At 45.6% G+C, this 17498-nt stretch overlaps 1 protein-coding gene across 2 annotated transcripts in view; it reads right to left on the bottom strand.

Moving 5' to 3' along the window:
* Nucleotides 1–15862, bottom strand: part of ARHGEF37 (Rho guanine nucleotide exchange factor 37) — a 61350-nt gene extending 45488 nt beyond the window's left edge. The window contains exon 1 of one of the 2 annotated variants that reach the window (XM_055141982.1): nt 15518–15862. The gene's annotated coding sequence lies outside the window, so the exon portion shown is untranslated. The remainder of the gene's footprint in view (nt 1–15517) is intronic. The other variant, XM_055141983.1, reaches the window with a different exon arrangement.
* Nucleotides 15863–17498: the final 1636 nt, after the last annotated feature.

Here is a 17498-nt window from a genome sequence, read left to right as displayed (position 1 = left end):
CACCCCCACACCAAGCCTGCCTCTATGGCAGGCACTTTCTCTCTCTCTCTCTCTCTCTCTCTCTCTCTCTCTCTCTCTCTCTCTCTCTCTCAAGAGTGCCTTTGAAGGACTAGAGAAACTTCCCACTATGTGACATTGAGTATGGTACTCACTACTAATGGTGCACATGGTTGTCCTCTACTAGATTAAGAAAGGTTAAAAGTATAGTACATAGCAATCAACCATCAAAAACTGACTTTTGTTAGTAATTCTATTTGTCATTCCTTTAATTTTTATTGGAGAAATTAATATGAAATAAATGTTATATGCCTGCAAGGGGTGGGCTAACAGGTGGGAGGAAACCTGGGAACACTGGTGGAGAGGAACAAGACATAGGTGGCAGGATTAGTGTGGGAACATTGTATGCCTGAAACAACCCCATTACGAACAACTTTGTAAATCACAGTGTCTTAAAACATTAAAATTAAAAAAAGAAACAACAAATTAAGCATGTCAGACTTAATTTACACGCCCATGTGCACAGCAAAAGACCTACCCATTATATTGTGGCTTCAGCCCTCCAGTCCTTTTAACAGTGGTCACCACCAGTGCCTGTTTTGTTTTAGGACCACATCCAGTGATATTCAGGGGTTAATCCTGTCTCTGTGCTTAGGACTTAATACTGGCAGTGATAATATTGGGGTGCCGGGATTGAATCTGGGTCAGCTGTGTGCAAGTCCAGTGCCATATCCACTGTACTATTGCTTTGTCCCCAGGACAAGTTCTTCTTAGCAATTTCCTTTCTCTCTTTCTTTTTTTTTCTATTTCTTTCTCTATTTTTTTCTTTCTCTCTTTCTTTCTTTCCTCTCTTTCTCTTTTTCTTTCTCTCTCCATTTCTTTCTCTCTCTCTTTCTTTCTTTCTGTGAAGCAAGATAGTTTTTTATTAAATGAAATTTACTTAGACTGATATGAGAGGAAGAGAGAGGAATACATGTTCAAGAGAACACAGACTTGTCCAGAGTAGAAAAAGCCAAAAGAGAGAAATACATATTCAAGGAAGAAGATGGGCCTGAGAGTACAAGCATGCAAACAAATGAGCTCAATGTATGTTTATATACATAATAGTTTATATAACATTATATACATAATATATAATAATGTATATTATGCTCTTGAGAGAGCATCTCAGCAATTTTCTGTAAGTACCTAGTCATTCCTAATATATTCAGAGTTGAATCTTAGTCTCTTCCATTGTTATGATTTTCACTTCTACTATGATGGTTTAGGTTCATTTTATTTTGGGGAGACGGGGGTTGGTTTGGAGCCATACTGAGTAGTGTTAGGGGTTACTCCCAATATGGCTCCAAGATCCATACAGTGGCAAGAAATCAAACCCAGGCCTCCCACCTAGAAAGCATGCCCACTAGCCCTGGGAGTTGTCAACCCCACCCTGCAGTAGTCTCGAGTAAAGTGGGAAAGTCTTCAGAGTGGGGAAGACTTAGCAGAACATTTGTTAAGATTTGGCTGAGTAGACCCAGGAAGTGACCTCGTCAGAAGTGGACTCAAGGAGAAAAAAAGGCACACGCCCATCAGAATAGGGGCCAGAGGGTCCTCCCCAGAGATCTCCAGAGGCAGCTTAGCCTGGTGTTGGGCTCCTGAGCTCTCCTGAGCACTGCCTGCACACATTCCTCTCTCTCCTCTGGAATGTGCTCACCCGCCAGCCACACTGGGGCAGTGATCTACAGACTGACAAGTTTACTCAGCCCCTCTCAATGCCTTCCATCCCCATCTCTTTAGGTGACAAAAAAAATGTTTTTAGCATACACATGGCAGCAATCACCACCAAGGCACCTACTCGGAGAAAGAAAACACAATCAAGGCCAGAGCAATAAGTACAGTGGGTAAGGTTGCACGTGGCTGACCTGGGTTCAATCCTTGGCATCTCATATGGTCCCCCAAGCACCACCAGAAGTGATTCCTGAGTGCAGAGCCAGGAGTAACCTCTGAGCATCGCTGGATGTGACTCAAAAAAAAGAATAAAAGGGAAAAAAAAAAAGAAAACACGACCATACAAGAACCTGTACTCAAATGTCCACAGAAATTATGTTTGTAACAGTCCCAAACTGGAAGCAATAGGTCATTTTATTTTAATCATATTTTTACAACAAAAATTTGAGGGTTTGGGTTGTTTCTTTTGTTTTGGTGCCACATTGGGCAGTGCCCAGAGCTTACTCCTGGCTCTGTGCTCAGGGATCACTTCTGGTGGTGCTGGAAGAACATATGTGGTGTCGGGATCGAACCCACCAGGTTGGTTACATGTAAGAAAAAAGTCTTAATGGCTGTACTATCTCTCTGGCCCAAAATATTTTTTTAATGAATGAATTTAAATAATGACTGATTTTGTCGTTGTTGTGTTGTTTTGGCTTTGGGGGGGTTACACCTAGAAATGTGCAGAGGTTTCTCCTGGCTCTGCACTCAGAAATTAGTCCTGGCCATGTTCGGGGAACCATATGGGATTCTGGGGAACGAACCTGAGTTGGTTGCATGCAAGGCAAATGCCCTGCCCATTGTATTATCTCTCCAGCCCCAATAATAAATGGCTTTTAAAAACAAAACAAAACTATGGTACACCTAAAGCACTAACTACTCAAAAATAAAAACAAGTGAACTATTGACATACTACAATAGTTCATAGGGATTATGAATTATTGAAGGTATTGTATTGCCAAAAAACACTTCAAAGATTACTTACTGAGTAACTGTATTTATAAGCATAAAAAAATTATAGAGACACAACCCCCCCAAAAAAAGTTTAAAGGGGCTGGAGCAATAGTATAGAGGATAAGTCACTTGCCTTGCACATGGCAGAGGGGGTTCAATTCCCAGCACCACATGTGATGCCTGAGCCCCACCGGAAGTGATCCCTGAGTGCAGAGTCAGGAAAGAGTCCTGAGCACTCCCAGGTGTGGCCCAAAAACAAACAAAAAAATTATAGAGACAGAGAACAGATTAGCAGGCTGTGGTTAGGGATAGCGTGGAGGGCAGGTGCTAAGTATAAAGCCAGGGCTCCAGGGAGAATTTGGTGTGATAGAACAGTCCTGTATTTAAGTGACCTAGTGGTTGCATACCTATGATTAAATGACACAGAACAGTCATAAGTACATACCGACACCAACTTCCTGTTTTCATTTGGGGGCCATTCCTGGTGGTGTTCAGGGTTTACTCCTAGCTCTACACTCAGGGATCACTCCTGGTGGGCACAAGGAATCATATGGGCTGCCAGGAATTGAACTCTGGTCAGCCACATGCAAAGCAAGCCCCCTACCCATTGTATAATCACTCTGGCCCCTGACTTTCTTTTTAATATAATCCTATATTTAAATAAGATGTGGACTTTGAGAGACACTGGGGAAGATTCTGTACCTTCTCTCTGTCCTCTGTTAATTTATATTGGTCTATATTTATTTAAAAATTAAAAAATAAATTTAAACAAAACGTTAGATAGTTTATTTCTATCTTTCTGTTATCTTTGCATAGCTTCTCCACTATCTTTACAACACCCTCACACAAATGTAACTTAGAAAGTGGGTGAGCAGGAGGTTTTCTGGCCTGGCCTGATAAGGAGACCTTTCCAGAACACTCTCAAGTTACCCCATACAGACCATGCACAGTCCCGGTCTCCCTGAGGTCCTTGAGAGGCAACTGCAAACAAAACTCAAGGCTAGCACAGAGCCAGAGCTTAGAATCACTGGCCAGTAAGTGTCCTGTCCTGCCTGCTACTGCCTCTGCAGAGACCCAAGCCCAGGTCATTCTCTTTCTTCTGCTTCTATCAATGCCTGCCTGCATAGTGTACGATCTATAACAAAAGTTTAGAAAAATTACTTCCTGCCAAAGATTTCTCTCAACTCTGAGGATATGAAGAACAAGAGAAAAAAAATGGTCCTTCAATAAGGATAGGGCATTTAAAAATATCTGGTCATGGGAGTACGACGCCACCCAGCAGGTCAACCTGTACCAGTAAGGCAAGTGCATCAGCAGCCTAATGGTGACTTCAGGCTTCCTGATACCCCAAAATTTCTGCTGTACCTCTGGCCGAACCCCAACAACTTGGGACCAAGTTTTCCGAGAAATTAAATGGCCAAAAGTTAGGTATGTGGGAGTCATGCCCACAAATCGCCTCTGGCTCAGCTATACAAGCTCATTTATCGGCCTTGCTTCAGAGACCCAAAAATAAATCTCAAAAGAGATCAAAAGCAGGCCATTTAAGCTCATTAACAGCCATGGTTCAGACTCACAAGTGAATGTCGGAAGAGAGCAGCACGCCACAGAGATGTCTCTCCACCCCGCACCAGGCTGATTTCACCGGGACACCATGAAGGGGGGTAGGTGTGTCCCTCCTCCTACCCCAAATGAACCCCGGCAGCTGCAAACCTCTAGAACCTAATCGCCACCACGTCCACAGCTGACCTTCACAGGCACATCCCAAGCGCCCTCCCGCCCCCCCACGCATGAGAATGAATCCACTGAAAAACCCAGGTATGTAGGACTAGTGACTGAAAACTCCAGGCTTCACAGATCAGGGCTGGGCAACCTCCCCCCATCTCCCCACCCTTGCAGTTCCCTGGCAGTCACACCCAAGTGTTGGGGGAACAGTTTTTTCCCAAGTTGCCCGGACACGTTATGCATTGGGTCCAGGCAGACACGAGGTGAAAGATGACAGGTGCTTGGAGAAACTCTCTCCGGGTACAGCTGATGGCTGTTCACTTTATTGCCAAATACACACATCTTTTATAGAGGGTCTCAGCTTACAAAAAAAGTCCAATCACATAAAGTTCAGCATTGTCGGCCTATCACCCTTTCTTCTAGGCTTTGCCCTAGTCCAATGCCAATCAAGGCTAGGTGTTGTGGTTAGGATGACTTGCTAAGTGTACATGACAGTTTCTGTGTCTTGGGTGCATGTGACCAAGAGGTCGAGGGAGGCTCAAGGCCGAACACCTGGTGTGACACCCTGTTCTTGCCAACTTTGCCCAGATACTCCCTCTTGCAAGGTTTCACTCCTGGGTCCTTTGCAAGGTCGAGTCTTATCTGCTCCGGTGCCCTTTGCCATGCTCCACACCCAAGAACTGCCTCAGGGTGCCATCTAAGCACATTAATGGCCATGATTTAGAGACTCATAAACGAAGCTCGAAAGAGAGCAGCACACCACAGAGATGCCTCCAGACCCCAAATATTTAAAAAATGTTAGATTTTATGGCATTCACGCCGTACAACATCTCATACTATTCATAACAAAATAAATTATTTAGCATCTGTCTATAAGGCAGGCTTGGGTGGTGATGGGAAAATTAGAAATAATGGTGGCTGGAAGGTGTAATGGTGGTGAGATTGGTGTTGAAATGTTGAATGTAAACGATTATCGTGAACGACTTTATGAAAATAAAATTTAAAAGTGAAAAATGAAAAACCAAGCCAAACAACAAACAAAAAATCTGGTCATATGCATCAAGTGTTTTTGTTTAGGTGTTTGGGAGGTTATAGAGAGTTTGTTATGTTAGAAATTGAACTGAGACGCATGGTCTGCCCCTGAGCCACAAACCTAAGCAACTCTAAGTGTTCACCCACTAAAAAGAAGAGAAACTAAAGAATAGCTATTCTGATGTTTTTATCCCTGTCAGATGGAAGTAACTACAAGAAATGGTAGTTGGAGTCTAATTTTAACCAATCAGAATATGTGAGTGAGAAAGAGATCTAAGCAGAAGCCTCACTGTGGATGTTTTGGTGTGCGGGGTGCAGGGGTCTGGGGGGCAGGGTTGGGTGGGTGCTTCCCTTTGTTCTTACTGCAGTGATGGAGCCCTCACACCTGGTTTCAGACCTTGCATACCGTTAGCTGCAATGCTCACCAGGAGCCATATACATGGCCGCGGTGCTTGGGAAAGATCCCAAACATTTTAGTTGCCGTTTTTTTGCCTATATTTTGTACCCTGGCTCTGTGCTGGTCTTTACTGAACACCTAAGACTGTTTATTTGTCGTGGCACCAGGAACCTCAATGGCAGTGCCATCAGATCATATACCAGTGATGTGGGGCAGTGCTGGGGACCAAACTCATGGCCTCAGGCCTGCAAGTCCTGACTGTGCTATCCCCGGGCATTAAAACCAGCATCATTATGCCAAAGAGAAGGTAGAGGGGTTAAAGCGCCCACTGGCATGCAACAGATTCTGGTTCTGCACCCCTGAGCACTCCTGGGAGCAACTCTGCAGAGTAGCCCTGAGTATTTCTGGGTGTGGCACAAAACACCACACCCAACCCCCCAAAAGAGAAAGAAACCAGCATCTTAAAGTTCTTTCAGAAGGTTAAACAGAGAAACATCTATCAGCTTCATAGCCTAAGTTATGGAAGAAGGTAAATATAAACATTTAAGGATGTTTATATTTTAGATGAGGAAAGAGGCTCATCTAATCTGACACCTTAGGAGTATTCATGAAAGGCCATGAAAAGTAATGTTCGGGCATCATGTTAGCCAGAGACCCTCTGAAGAATAAAGGGAAGAAACACCTATTAAACTAGTGGCTACAGAGGAAGCTGGGCTACGAGCCCAGATTAGAAAGACATGAGCAATAGTCAAAAGACAGTCCCTATATAAAGAGCTTTCCAGAGCTTTAAAGCCCAGATGAAGTGGATGAGAAAACCAGAAGGCCACCACTCCTACTTTCACTGTATGCCTGTGTGTGTGTGTATGTGTGTGTGTGTGTGTGTGTTTCGGTGTCACACCCTGCAGTGCCAGGGCTTACTCCTCACTCTGTGCTCAGGGATCACTCCTGTGGGTACTCCAGGGACAGTACATGGTGTGAGAAGTCGGCCATCTGCAAGACAAGAATCTCAGTCCTGTACTATCTCTCTTGTCTGCTGCCTGGTATATTTTGGGACTCATGTCCAGGGCCAGATAGCAGGCAGCTGATCCAGGTTTGATCCCTAGTACCCACCTGATCCTCAAGCCTGCCAGGAATGATCCCTGAGCACAGGGTCAGGAGCCTTAAATACCTCTAGTGTATCACTGTATCACTGTGTCACTGTCACCCCGTTGATCATTGATTTGATCAAGCAGGCACCAGTAACATCTCCATTCGTCCTAGCCCTAAGATTTTAGCAGCCTCTCTTTACTAGTTCTTCCCAGTGGTGCCTCATTGGAGGCTATTTTAAGGGGAAGGGGAATGAGACCCATCATTGTTACTGTATTTGGCATATTGAATATGCCACGGAGAGCTTGCCAGGCTTTGCCATGCAGGCAGGATGCTCTCGGTACCTTGCCAGGTTCTCCGCGAGAGGGAGAACAAGGCTATAAGACCTCTAATGTAGCAAAAAAAATTTTTTTGATAAAAAAAAAAGCCAGAGTAATAGTCTGGTGGGTAGGTACTTGTCTTGCATGTGGCAGACTCAGGTTCAATCACCCAGAGCTCCACCAGGAGTGATCCCTGAGCACAGAGCCAGGAGTAAGCCCTGAGCACTGTCAATTGTGGCCCCAAAACCAAAATTAATAATAGTAAGATTTATATGTAGAAAAAGAAGTAAAAAAGTAAGAGATAGGTACAATATTTATGGCTTTGCTTCCTTCTCCTTGGAAGCAAATGTCTGGGGCCTAGAGTCAAAAAGTCTAATTTCAAATTCTGATTCTGTAATCAATCAGCCAGCTTTCCTATACAACTGAAATACTCTTCCTTTTGGGGTTTTATAAGATCTTTTATAAGATAATCCAGGTAAAGTGTCTAAAAGAACCTCAAAACAGTAGCTGCAGTTTTGTTACTATTAGTGTTAAATTGGAAAGAGTAGTGTGACCGTGGATCAGAGATGGCACCTCCTTTGCAAGCAGCCATAATGGAGATAGCACTGTAGCACTGTAGCACTGTCATCCCGCTGTTCATCGATTTGCTCGAGCAGGCACCAGTAATTTCTCCATTGTTACTCCATTGAGATTTATTGTTACTGTTTTGGGCATATCAAATACACCACTGGTAGCTTGCCAGGCTCTGTCATGTGGGCGGGATACTCTCGGTAGTCTCGGTAGCTTGCCAGGCTCTCCGGGAGGGACATGATGGAGATAATGCAAGTAATAAGAGCTGCATTCCCCAGTCTGAGCAGACCGGCCAATTAGTATAAAGAGGCACTGAGAGATAAACGTGTGCCCCAGTGACATTACTCAACCCAGCAGTGACAGACACTTTGGATTTGGAGCTAATACATCCTCCGTCCCCCTAGCCTGCTTTGGCTAAAGTCATTGAGTTGGGTGTCTGCCACTTGATGAAAATAGATGGTGTGTCAGTTTTTGGAAAGGGGAACAGAAAGGGTTTCACTCTGAGCCTCAGAGAGGTTCACAGCAACAACAACAACAAAACAGGTTCTACCAGAATAGTCTCATGACTTAGGTGAGCACACTAGCTCAGATGATCAAAGAAATGCCAACGGTCTGGGTAGTGAGAGCAGCGAGGGCCTGAAACTCTCTCAATCCTCCTTACAAATAAGCTCCAAGCCAGGGTGATACCCCACAGGGGAAATGGAGAGTGGAAGTGAGACTCTAGGGCAGGGATCAGGGTCAAAGTGGGGGAAAAGCAGCTAAACCCAAAGAGCACAGCCCCTGGACTCTGCCCTATTTCTGAAGCCCCACAGCTGCACTGGCTGGAGTGCACAGTCTGCCGGCCGGAGGCTGAGATTCAAACCCTGATCCTGAACACTCTCCAAGTGCCACCAGAGTGATATTCCCAATCCCCAGCCCTGGGCCAGGAACAGCCTCTGAGCGTTGTTGGTTTTGGCGTAGAAACGAACAAACACACAAAAGAACATGCAGACTTTCATCTCTGTGGATGGAATCTAAGGCTCCTTGGGTCTCAATGTCCCCCACCTTTTGCCAGTACCCAAGAGGCTGCCAGCGAGGCACACAGTGGCAGAGCAGAGGGGTCTTCCAGAAACATGAAACCTATTTACTTCTCTGTTCAAACCTTAGACAATTTTTTTGCCCTGATTCCCAAATCCTCCTTCCAAACTACTTTCTCCTGCTAAAAGGAAAACAAGAACCAAGGGTCAGGGAGGTGGTTTATGGGAGTGGAGCCCAGCTTTGTCTGTGGGTGCCCCAGGTTCTATCACTAGCACCTAAGGGGTCCCAGCTCTGCTAGGAGTGACTCCCAACAGAAATACCAGATGTAACAACTCCCCCTCAACACTCCCTCCCCCCACCACACACACACACACATACACACACACACACACACACACACACACACACACAAAACAAAACCCTGCCCTCACCAAGACCACAACACTATTTTTACCATTTTCTGTTATCTCACTATTACAACTTCCTAGGTAACTAGACCTTAGGAAGACACTATCTGGATCACAAAGTATGTGTTTAACACCTTCTGGTGGGGCTCGGGGACTCCCAAACTGTGCCCAAGAGGTTCAAAGGGTCCTTCCCAGTGTTTCCCAGCCACCAGGCCAGTGGTTGTTTGCAGAAGTCCAACGATGCAGCGCATCTCAGCCTCTTCGGAGCTGGGGATGACCCGAGTCACCGTAGTGCTGCTCAGGGGGCCTCCAGGGCTGCACCGAGGATGCTCAGGGGTCCACGTGGCACTGAGGATCAGACTGGTTACTGCATGAAACTTCATTCATGGACTACCTCTCCTCCTCTTTTTTTTTTTTTGGTTTTTGGGTCACACATAGAGATGCATAGGGGTTATTCCTGGCTCTGCACTCAGGAATTACTCCTGGCGGTGCTCAGAGGACCATATGGGATGCTGAGAATCAAACCTGGATCAGCCTCGTGCAAGGAAAATGCCCTACCCGCTGTACTATAACTCCAGCCCCTCTCCTCCTCTTTTTAAAAATCTAAACTTTTTGTGATGTGGTTGTACCATTTTACAATTCCACCAACAATACTGAAGAGTTCTGTATTTATTTTATGTTTAGATAATTTATTAATACTGTAAAATTTCTTTACATTTTGTAACTACATGGTCTCATCTTTTGAAATTAGCTATTCTAACAGGTGTGAAGCGACAGATACTGTGATTTTAATGTGCATTTGATTCTTGAGTATGAGCATCTCTGCCAGGCTTCTTGGCCACTCACAAACAGCCATATTTTTTCTAATTTTTTGTTGAATTACAAAAGAGACTGTCATGCATGTCAAACTAGGTAAGTGATATAGAAATTACTAAAGAGCAAGCCAAGGAGGCCCAGGGCCATAGCTTGAGACTGCAAAGGCTGTGAGTTGCACGTCAGTCCTCGTCCACATGACAAGCCCCTCCTAGTGACAGTGCTATTTATGTTCCCTGGTGTCACAACAACAAAAGTGTACAATCTCTAGTATGCCACAGCATGGATGTGCAAGCATAGTAATGAAAGTGTGCGACCCTTGGCAAGTACTGCAACTAAGAATGTGAGCACTGTGCCCAGGGTAATACAGCCCCTGTCAAAGCAACAACAAAACAAGGAGAGTGGAGGTGGTAAAAGTAACCAAAGCCAACTTTTCTTTTAAGAAATGAATTTATTGTCTTCTATCACCATTCCCCAAATAGGCAGCCAGTGGTACTTAAGAATCCCCAGGGCATGGGAGCCAGAGAGGTAATATAGAAAGTAGGGCACTTGCCCTGCACAAGACTGACCTGGGTTCAATTCCAGGCATCCCATATAGCCCCTGGAGCACTGCCAGGAGTAATTTCTGAGTATAAAATCAGGAGTAATCCCTGAGGGTTGCCAGCATGTGCCTCACACCCTCTTGCACCACCGCCACTCTGCAAAAATAAATAAATAAATAAATAATCCCAGGATCAAAAATCCCCCCCAAATTTCACATCATTAGGCATGTAAATTCTTGCTTTAATCCTAGAAGATGCCAAATCAGCAGGTCAGAGATAGAGCAATTTTACAAGCCTCTGGGACTGAAAGGCATATAGTCTATAGATTATATCTTGGGAAATTCTACTGTTAATCTTGTCCTCTGCTAAAAAAAATAATAAATTTTTTTAAAAATTTGTAAAGAAAGGTTGAGGAATGAAAATGATAGGTCTGGAGGGGAAAACAAATAAAAACAAAGGTTTTAAGAAGCCTTTGCCTTAAAGAATGAACACATTTGTTCTTTGTCTTACAGAGCAAAGAAAATCTAGAACATTAAAGCCAAATGCGAAAACACTTTGCAGCAGAGAACAAAATTAGGTCACAGGGCCAGGACAGGAAGGAACTTGCCCAAGTTTCTGTGATTGCAGAAAAGGACTGCAATCACAGGAACTTAGTGTACTGTGCTCAAGGAGCCAGAGTGATGGTATAGAGGGTAAGGAGCTCGCCTTGCATGGGGCTGACCCAGGATTGATCCTGGCATCCCACATGGTCTCTCCAAGCATCGCCAGGAAGATCTTTGAGCACAGAGAAAGAAGTAAGCCCTGAGCACCACTACCACTAGGTGTGGCCCAAAAACAAAACAAAAAAGATAAAGGACTTCTCTGGGTTAAGGAAATGACTAAGGATAAGGTAGATCAAGGAACATGCATGTTAGAGACATTCTAGAATCACAGGAGTATGTGTGATGTCTTTTTCTTATTAAACTAAAAGTCTCCCTTGAACATATATCTCACTTGCTTTTCTCTATTAATTTGCTTGCCTATTTCTCTCTTGAGCACACACTTCTCCCTCTCTCCCCTCAGATTTTTCTAAATAGTTTCAATAAGAATGCCTTTGCTTTACCAAAATAAAAATAAAAATCCATTTTATAGGGGCTGGGATGTGGCTCAGTAGTAGCGCATGTGCCTTGCTCGTGCCAACTCTGGGTTGTATCCTCAGCACCACATGTCCCCCCAATCCCACCCCAAGAACCACCAGTGACTTGCCAGATATCCCATGGGTGAGCCATATGCTAAAAAAAAAAAAAAAAAAAAAAAAAAAGCTGCTTCCTTCTATAAATACATGGAGAGGAATGCAACTCCAGACAGGTAAAGTGTGTCTTAACCCTAATTATGTAGCAACTACTTGCCCTAAGTCCTATTTTTCTGACTATTTACAAGGTCTAAAATGGCAATGAAAATACACACAGTGTTTTGTAAGAGCAGCTCTTTTTATAGCTAAATGGGCCTGCCAAGACCCTGTCCTCACAGTTTTGGATCCATAGATTTGAAAGTCCTTAAGCTTGTCAATAAACAAGCTATAGACTTTGAACAAACTCGACAAATTCCATTTTGTTTCACTTGCAGAGCCCAAAGACACCCCCTTCCACTGGTTAAATAAAAAGCTTTTTATTTGATCTCGAGAAGAATCAACCAAAGCTCTGTTTAGCACAGTAAAACTGCTGATCCGAGGGGGGATGTGAGCCAGCTGCCAGCCACGCTGTGCCCTGGCAGAACCCATCATTGGACAAGACTGGGTATCGCCTGCGCGTCCTTTATAGCCTCCTCTTTTTCTCATTTAGAAACAAACCACAGGTTTTGGCAGAATATGCCAAAAAGGGTCATATGGGAGCTCTAGTCTTACTTCTCTGAGAAATCTCCACATTGTTTGCCATAGAGGCGGAACCAGATGATATCCCTATCAACAGTGGGCGGGGCTCCCTTCTCACCACATCCCCCACACTGCCCAGTCTTTTAATTATATGCCATTCTCACTGGCATGACATGATATCTTGTTGTCATTTTGATTTGCCTTTCCTTTATTATTGTTTTAACCTTTTTATTGAATCACTATGAGATAGACCCTTACAAAGCTGCTCATGACTGGATTTCAGTAATACAGTATTCCAACACCCATCCCCACAACAGTGTACATTTCCTAGCACCAGTGTCCCCAGGTTCCCTCCCATCACCCCACCCCACCCCCTGCCTACCCTCTATGGCAGGCGCTTCCCCCCCCCCCCCCCCGCATCTCTTTCTCTCCTTTTGGGCATTGTGGTTCTCAATATTGATACTGAAATGTTGTCAATAATATCCCATTATCTACTTTTAACACTCAGTTCTTGTCCAGAATGATTTCTCCTTTATTTTTTATTTTATTTTTTTTTTGCTTTTTGGGTCACACCCGGCAATGCTCAGGGGTTACTCCTGGCTCTGCACTCAGAATTACTCCTGGTGGTGTTTGGGAGACCATGTGGGATTCTGGGGATAGAACCTGGGTCGGCTGCATGCAAGACAAACACCAGACCTGCTGTACTATAGCTCTGGCCCTACATTTCCTACATTTCCTTCATAATTTTAAATATACACATATATATATACATCTATGTCCACTGAAGCACTTACTTTGTATAATAGCCATGACATAGAAACAACCCCAATACCCTATGACAGACAAATGGATAAAAAAAAGTCATGGTGTAAATACACAATGGATTACTCTATAGCCACAAGAGAAAAGAGAATCATGAAGTTCACTGCTACTGGGATAGAACTGGAGAGCATCATGCTGAGCCAGAAGCACAAGTACCAGATGATCTTATGCACCTATGGCTTACAGAGAAGCACAAGACAACATCAAATGATACTAACACACACACACACACACACACACACACACACACACACACACACACACACACACACACCTCTGGACACTGGATTCCAGAACTAAGAAGAGCAGATTAAGGAAGTAGATATGGGGAGAAGGATGAATGGTCTTAAGTAACACGAGTGCATTGGTGGAAGGCCCTGGGCATGATGGTGGCTGCAAGATTCGACAACTGTGTGTACCAAAACCATCAACGCCAACACTATTGCAAACATGTAACCTAAACTATAATAATTTTTTAAATGAGTGGTGAAGGGGTGTGGGCTCTTAGGTGGTGATGCAACTTTGTACATCAGAACTAAAAACATTTGTAGTATTGCAACTATGTTACTAAACTATAACTTTAAATAAGAACCAAAACAAACTCTAGGGCAAGGGAGGTAGTTCAATGAGCTGAAGCATGTTTTGTATGCCTGAGCTGCTCCCAAGAGCACCACCAGGTTTGAGCAGAGCCAGGAGTAGTTCCTGAGCACTACTGGGTATGGCCCCCAAACCAAAAATGTAATAAATACTATTTTAAAACAAAATTAAAACTATGGAGCATGGGAAATATTTCAGGGGTCAGGACACACGCTTTTCAAGCAGAAATTCTCAAGTTTGATCGCAGGTACTCCATGTCCTGCCAGAACTGCCAGATGTATCCCTTGTGGCCTGCAGCACAGTTGGCACTGTGTTGTGTCACATCATTAAGTCCTAATATTGAACTGACAGGCACTGGGGGAAGAGGCCTCCAAATCCTGACCCAGGTGCAATCTCCAGCATTCTATATTTTAGGAATTACTTGTGGTGGCATTCAGGGGACCATATGGGATGCTGAGGATTAAACCCAGGTCGACAGAGTGCAAAGCAAATGCCCTCCCTGCTGTGCTATGGCTCTGGCCTCTACACGTGTCTTATTTCCACAGCTGCCCGATTTCTTCCAGATTCTTCCAGTTTCTTTCAGTAGCAGCCCAGTTCCATCCTAAGTGGCATCAGCGTTATTACTCACCACATGTTTACTGAGCCCAGGTTCTTTCATTATTTTGGGACCACATCCGAGGTACTAGGGATGTGGGGAGTGTTGCCCCCTTGAGCTTAGGGAGCCTGGTAATAAGGGGCTCCAGCATCCAAAGCAGGAGCCCCAGCCCTCTGAGCATCTCCAGAGCCTAGGTTCATTCATTCTAAGATCCTGAAAGATGAAATGGGGGGGGGGGAATCTTATCTCCATTTTTACCAATAAAATAGGTCCTGGAGAGGTGAAACTGCATGTCCAAATCAACACAGCCAGATGAACCCAGGCAGACTAGAAATAATCTTTCACCAGCACCTCCCTTGATTGCTGGATCGATTTGGTTTGGGGGCCACACTGGCAATGTTGGGGTCACTCCTGTGGCGCGCTGGGGACCATGAGAAGTCAAGGGGTCCCCAGGACCTCCCACATGCATGGGGCTCCCTCCCGACCTCTCGGGCTCCTATTCCCCAGCTTCTTCCCTTTACAGGAGCAAATAAACTGCCAGTCCCCGCGGGGAGTCCTTCAGCATTCCTTACAATAGGAAGGCTTCCGCTGGAACCTGGAAACAAGTACAAGGTCAGAGAGAGACTTTCTAAGGGGTCAGTGTCTCCAGGAAGATGAAGAACCGGCACAGGGCACAGGTCTGCTTCTGTGGCCTCTGAGTTTCCAGCGCTCACAGCGCTGCAGCTGGCAGGCAGTCTGGCTTCGGCTTCGGGTCCAGGACTTGGCAGCAGGCTCCCCGCTCCCCCGAGGGCCCTGGCCAAGGCATCTAGCTCACCTCTCCCAACTGCGTTGCTTCCCGGGGCCCTGACGGCCCCGTGCGGAAACTGTGGCCAAGCGTCTTCATCTCAGTGTGTGTTGTTCCATTGTTTTAGTACGTCAATTCCCCTGTGCTAACGAGGATAGACCCCTTACCCCGGCTTCTAAAAGAAAAAGTCGCCCCACGTCGCAGGCTGAAGCAGGCAGGGTTATAAACACGGAACTGAGCGAAGTGTCCCCTAAGCTGGCTTACCTCTCGGGCTCTCGGCTCCCACGTGCCAACGGGCGAGCGAGTGGCTGCTTGCATTCCCACCAGGCTCCAGATAACAAAGCTACGCGGCGACCTGCAGCTCGGGGTGCGACCTGCGGGGCAGCTGCCGCCCGGCCCACCCGGCGCGCGCCCGCCAACGCCCGGGCTGGACTCACCTGAGCGCGCCAGGTGCGGCGCCCACGCCAGCTCTGCCGAGCCCGGGGTGCCGGGGTGCCGGGGCTCGGGTTCCCGGCCGGGCTCAGCCCACGCTGCTGGCGTGCGTGCGCGCGCCGCGAGCCGGCCGGTCCCCGCCTTTGTCGATTGTCTGGCAGGCCGGGCGGGTGGTGGCTTTCCACTCCCCAGCCGGCCCGGGCCGGGGTGGGGCGCAGCAGCCCGCCTGGGCCACCCGGCCGCTGCAGGCGCCGCGCCCCGACCGCGCCCACCCATCCGCCCGCGGTCATTGCCCGCCCCGGGCTGGACACTGTAAAACAGGGGCCCGCACTATGTCCACCTGGTGGGAATGTTGACCCCTACCTTCCCTGGATGTGTTTGAGTCATCACATTTGAGGGCGCTAACTCCCGGGGGCTGGACGATTGTTCTTTTCAGTCACCTTGTTAGTGGAGTCAAGAGTGGGCTAGATCTCTTAGTATCTGTGTTGCAAATCATAACCCCTAAAAGTAGAGAGAGAATAAGAAGGAACGGTACCTGCCACAGAAGCCGTGGGTGGGACGGGGTGTGGGTGGCAGGAGGGATACTGGGACATTGGGGGTGGAAAATGTGCATTGGTGGAGGGATGGGTGCTCGATATTGTATGAATGAAACCTAATCATCAAAGTTTGTAACTGTATCTCACGGTGATTCAATTAAAAAAAAATAAAGAAATAAAAAATAAACACTGTAGGATGTGTACCCCCACCCCACCCCTGAGTGGGCTAGATCACCTTTGCCAAATCCTTTTATTCTCAGTTTTATTTTATTTTATTTTATTTTTATTCTCATTTTTAAGGGCTTATTACAAAGGGCCAAATGTTACTACTAAACTTTGGTTATTGTTGTTTTGTTTTTTTCTGGGTCACACTTGGTGAGGCTCAGGGGTTATTCCTGTCTCTGACCTCAGTGATTACGTGCTCAGGGGACCATATAGGGGCACAGAGGATCAAACCCAGTTTTACCACGTGCAAGGCAAGCGTTCTATCTGCTGTACTGTATCCCAGCCCCATTATTAAACATTTTATTTGTATTTTGTCATTTATCTCATTCATAATGAGATATGAATGAGATCATCCACACTTCTCTCGGAGCTAAGTATAGTGATTTATTATTTTTATCTTTATTTTAGAGAGAAAAACATACTAGAAAAATAAGAATAACTTGCTCTTAGTCACATAGCTCTCATTTAGAGGACTAGTTTCAAATTCAGGGTGCCTGAGGCATTTGGATCCTTTGTAAAATTAAAGCCCGGGATGGGAGAGATGCCACCTGTTAAGGCACAAGCTTTGATCTGGTTGACCCAGTTTGATCTCCGGTACCTTTGGCACACCTAAACACTGTAGGATGTGTACCCCCACCCCACCCCTGATGGGGGAGAATCTCAGGGAGAGATCTCCAGGTAGAACTGCAGCTTGGAAGGTACCTTTCCCCAAAATATGAACCAGAAAATTGTTTGTCCTACCTTGCATGTGAGGGATGGAAAGAGAAGAGAGGCTGGTGGTTTAGTCTGTGGGCACAGACCAGGGATGTGGCTCAGTGGCAAAGCACACATTTGGGATCATCTGCTTGACTTCATGTTAACTCTTTGTTAATTATTCTGTTTTCACTATCAGTGTCAACACCCCCTGGGTAATTGCGGTGTTATTGGGATCTCCATCTCCCCGGGTATGTATTTATTTAGTAATTTCAGGAAAATGGAGTAAGTTGAATAGTATTTTGTTTTGAAACTGATGTTTCTTTGATGCTATTTCAACTCTTAGGACTATCTGAAAT

The sequence above is a fragment of the Sorex araneus genome, chromosome 6, assembly GCF_027595985.1.
Source record: "Sorex araneus isolate mSorAra2 chromosome 6, mSorAra2.pri, whole genome shotgun sequence".
Lineage (NCBI taxonomy): Eukaryota > Metazoa > Chordata > Mammalia > Eulipotyphla > Soricidae > Sorex > Sorex araneus.
The sequence above is the reverse complement of the archived record's forward strand: the minus strand, read 5'-3'. Positions and strand labels throughout refer to the sequence as shown.